This window comes from Lontra canadensis, unplaced genomic scaffold, assembly GCF_010015895.1.
Source record: "Lontra canadensis isolate GAN:19392208 unplaced genomic scaffold, GSC_riverotter_1.0 scaffold15, whole genome shotgun sequence".
Taxonomy (NCBI): domain Eukaryota; kingdom Metazoa; phylum Chordata; class Mammalia; order Carnivora; family Mustelidae; genus Lontra; species Lontra canadensis.
The window spans coordinates 14,074,209-14,079,085 of NW_022631009.1; the positions used below are offsets into that span (position 1 = coordinate 14,074,209).

The 4,877-nt window shown below is 34.8% G+C and overlaps 1 non-coding gene across 1 annotated transcript; it reads left to right on the top strand.

Moving 5' to 3' along the window:
• Nucleotides 1-337: 337 nt before the first annotated feature.
• LOC116868444 lies at nucleotides 338-440 on the top strand. The gene has a single exon (XR_004382838.1). It is a non-coding gene; the product is annotated as a U6 spliceosomal RNA (small nuclear RNA).
• Nucleotides 441-4,877: the final 4,437 nt, after the last annotated feature.

A 4,877-nucleotide genomic window follows, 5' to 3' on the forward strand; every position in this document is an offset into this window, starting at 1 on the left:
TTATTCATTTATTTGACAGAGAAAGAGATCACAAGTAGGCAGAGAGGCAGGCAGAGAGAGGGGGGGAAGCAGGCTCCCTGCTGAGCAAAGAGCCTGATGTGGGGCAGGATCCCAGGACCCTGAGATCATGACCTGAATCAAAGGCAGAGGTTTAACCCACTGAGTCACCCAGGTGCTCCAGGTTTCTGGGTTTTTACCCAAGTTTGTGGGGATTAGCATGACTCACTTATATCTTAGACACTTAACACCCAGCGTTCACTCTGATGTACTTTTTTTTTTTTTCTATTTTCTCCCTAAGCCCAACTTGAAGGATTTTTGTCAAGACTAAGAAAAATGAGTGCTTGCTTTGGCAGCACATGTACTAAAATTAGAATGATACAGAGATTAGCATGGACCCTGTGCAAGGTGACATATAAATTCATGAAGTATCCCGTATTTAAAGAAAAAAATGATTGAAAAAAATGTAACCATTTTTTTTTTGGCATGAACTTTATGCTTTGAACTTTTCTGCTTCTGAAAAATATTAAAACCCAGCTCTTGTAGTTCAAAATTCTAAGCTTAATATTATCAACCTTGTCTTGAACTTCAGATATCTATTTCAAAATGCAAAAGCTAAGCATTCATTTCTTTCATTCTATGTTTCTGCAATAACATCACTACCATGATGTTATTAATAAGCCCAAGATGATTTAATTGCTAGGGCAAGGAGAAATAGTGCTATTCTGAGTGGGGAAATGTACCAACTATGTGAAAAAATATCTCAACATTTCATCAAGGAAAAAACTACTTGAGGAAATATATTATCTCCTAAGTGCTGAGGGGGAACTTTGCTAACTGAAGAAATTGCCTACAAATTTCTTAATTGGACTTCTTCCAGAAAGCCCTTGGAGGGTATAGAGTAGGACTCAAAACTATGGTAGTAGCAGAATTCTCTGATGTGGCAATGAAAACTGTGGGTGAATCTTACTGGATAGTTTTACTTAATCTTGTTCAGATGTCAAAGTAACAAACTCAGAGTTCTTTACAAAGTGATGTAACTTTTTTATGGAATTCATCTATTAGAACTATCCTGTTTTGAACATATCTATATAAGGTAGAATCCTGTTTAATAACAGGATCTCTTTCTCTCTTCCCCTACTCTACCTCTCTTTTTCCCCATAAGTGTATGAAATACAAATAATTATGGATACACAAGTCCATAAGGAAAGCAAATGATTAAATTTGCAATTTCTTCATTGTGGGTCTCATTTGTAGTACTATACCCTAATGGTATCAGCAAAGATTAAAAAGTTGAAATAACTTAAAATTGGGAAAATCATGTCTGTGGATTCTTTCTTTTCTTAGCATCTGGAAAAGACTACTATTAATTGTTTTATTTTCTTCTCTATTGGAATCTATTCAGCTCAAGGAACAACAGTGTTCCATGGACTTAGAATTTGAGAACTACCATGGACTCATCTAATATTTCTATAATAACTTATTCTTGTTTCATTTTTTCAAGATTTGGAATCACCTCTTTCTTATGACCAGTCTTTTTTCTGCATGGTCTGCAAACAATCTAAAATAAAGAAAGAGTGCTTTCGCATGTTCTTGTAAGCAAAACTCTAAGCTATGACCTTTTGCAAAAACAGGACAACAAGGCAACAGGTTAGTTTGTTTTGTTTAGGTGGGGGTGGGGTTATTTTTCACATTTATTTTTTATTGGTTTTAAATAGAACAGTCAACAACTATGAAGGAAATAGATTTAGAAATAATTTCCATCATGATAGAATGTCTCTCAGCAGCTCTTGATACAGGCAATATTATACTTCTTGCCAAAACTCATTCAAAAAGTATTTGGGCCATTCTTGTTACTTGAGAGCATTTGGAAGGAGTGACACAAGAGAACTGTAGTTCCTACAACTCCCCTTTTTATCTATTTGAGCAATAGTAAATAGAAGAGCAGTAGAATTAAAACTGATAGTATACATGAAGTTCAGACAGAAAGCATATGTCCCTTACAAAAAGAGCTTTGAACAATGGCAGGCAAACATTCACTGCTCTCAATGAGCCCCAGATGTAGAAGATAGAAGTAAACCATATGGGTCAGGGGCCGAAACAAAACTAACTAAAAATGAGTATTTCAAATAGACCAAGACTCTAATAGATATATCATTCTAAGCACACCCATCTAGGGACTTCAGCAGTAGCAGGAAAATGGTTGATAGTTTTCAACTGAAGAGCCAATTCAGACAATGGGATAATAGTTCTAGAGTTCTATTTTTTGTATGCCATTCTATATGAGCTCCATATTTTAGCTCCATGGCTGTCAAAGGTAGAAGAGCCATAAGGAGTAGCACTTAGGCCGTGAATTTGCTTTCTGAAGCTTAGAAAAATGCTGCAGGCAACCCGAAAGAAATAATGGTCTTTAAGCTTCTGTTAAGTATAAATTTAATATTTTTAAGAAGTGGATTTTAAGTTTCAAATAATTATTTTGTTGATCTTTTAAAGTTTTGAGTAAACCTGTTCAGACATGTTAAGGAAGGGCATGTAAATGAAAGCCCACATGAAACTCTAGTTACTATTCTGGATCACCAACAGATTTAGAGGATTCACACCTTAATAGGAAGCATTCTTACTGGAATAAGTCAATAAATGACCTTTTTAAATTGTGCCTGAGCAGAGACTAAATGTAATCAAGCCAATGAGTACCTGCAAAAAGAGTACATGTAATTATATCTTTGAATCTAATATTTTCATTTTACTATTTCTAAAGTAGGTAATGATGTAATAGTTGTGTAATGGTGTTTGCTTGTTTTTTTTTTCTGAACTACTATAATTAGACCATTCTTTTTTTTTTTTTTAAGTTTTATTTATTTGACAGACAGAGATCACAAGTAGGCAGAGAGGCAGGCAGAGAGGGAGGAAGGGAAGCAGGATCCCTGCCAAGCAGAGAGCCTGATGCGGGGCTCCATCCCAGGACCCTGGGATCATGACCTGAGCCGAAGGCAGAGACATTAACCCACTGGGCCACCTAGGTGCCCCTAATTAGACCATTCTTATTAAAGAAATTATGGCGGAGCACCTGGGTGGCTCAGTGGGTTAAAGCCTCTGCCTTCGGCTCAGGTCATGATCTCAGGGTCCTGGGATGGAGCCCTGCATTGGGCTCTCTGCTCAGCAAGGAGACTGCTTCCCGCCCCCACCCAGCTTGTCTCTCTGCCCGCTTGTGATCTCTCCGTCCATTCTCACTACTTTTTATTAAAAAATTATTTTTATTATTTAATAATAATTAATAACTATGACTATATAATTATATAATATATAATTATATATTATGTACCATAATTAATAATTAACTATTATTTATAAATACATAAAATCTTTAAAAAAGAAATTATGGCATCTTAAAACTAGAAGACTAGGACAGTAGTTGATAATATCATCAAAGCAAGAGCCTTAAATTTTCCTTGGCATCTTTTCTTCCCAGTCTTGAGATGTATTCAACATATAGCACTGTATAAATTTAAGGTGTAGAGCATAATGACTTGACTTATGTATATTGTGAAATGATTACAATGTTTAGTTAACAACCATCATCTCATTTAGGTACAGGAGGGGAATGGGAGGAAAAAAGAGATTTTCCTTTTGATGATGTTTTCCTTGTGATGAGAAGTCTTTGGATTTACTCTCTTAACTTTCAAGTGTACTATACAGCAGTGTTAACAGGAGTAGTCATTATGTTAAACATTACCTCTCTAGTAATTATTTATCTTACAACTGGAAGTTTGTACCTTTTGACCACATTCATCCCATTACTCCTCCCCCACCCCCATCTCTGGAAACCACAAATCTTTGTTATTAGTTTGCATATATAAATGAGTTCATATGTTCTTTGTTGTTCTATGACTTATCTTACTTAGCATAATACTAAGTCCGTGTTGTTGCAAATGGCAAGATTTCCTTCTGTTTTATGGCTGAATAGTATTCTAGTGTATGTATGTGTGTCTGTGTGTATAATCATATCTTTATCCACTTATCCGTTCATGAAAACTTAGGTTATTTCCATGTCTTGACTGTTATAAATAATGCTGCTATGAAAAGGGGGTGCAAATACATCTTTGACATAATGTTTTCATTTCTTTTTGATAAATACCCAGAAGCAGAATTGTTAGATCATATGGTAGTTCTATTTTTAGTTTTTTGAAGTAACTTCATTCTATTTTTGACAGTAGCTGGATCAAATTATAATCCCAGCAACAGTGCAGAAGTGTTCCCTTTCTCTACAACCTCTCTAGCATGAGTTATCCTTTGTCTTTTTGATGATAACCATACTAGCAAGTGTAAGGGGCTATCTCATTGTAGTCTTGGTTTGCATTTCCTTGATGACTAGTAATGTCGAGCAGCTTTTCATGTATCTGTTGACCATTCATATATTTTCTTTGGAAAAATATTCCAGATATTCTATTCAGGTCCTTTGCCCATTTTTAATTGGATTATTTGTCTTTTTGCTATCAAGTTGTATGAATTTTTTATGTATTTTAAATATTAACTCCTTATCAGATACATGATTTGCAAATATCTTTTCCCATCTGATAGGTTGTTTTTTCATTTTGTTGAGCAGAACTTTTTGATGTAGTCCCACTTAGTTATTTTTTTATTTTGTTAAATGTGCTTTAGGTATAATATATACCCAAATAATCATTGCCAAGACCCATGTCAAAGGATTTTTTTCCTGTTTTCTCCAAGGAATTTTATAGCATCCAGTCTTATACATAAGCTTTTAATCCATTTTGAATTAATTTTGGTGAGTGGTGAAGAATAGGGGTCTACCTCAATTCTATGGTCAAATAATCTTTGACAAAACAGGAAAAAATATACAGTGGAAAAAAAAGTCTCTT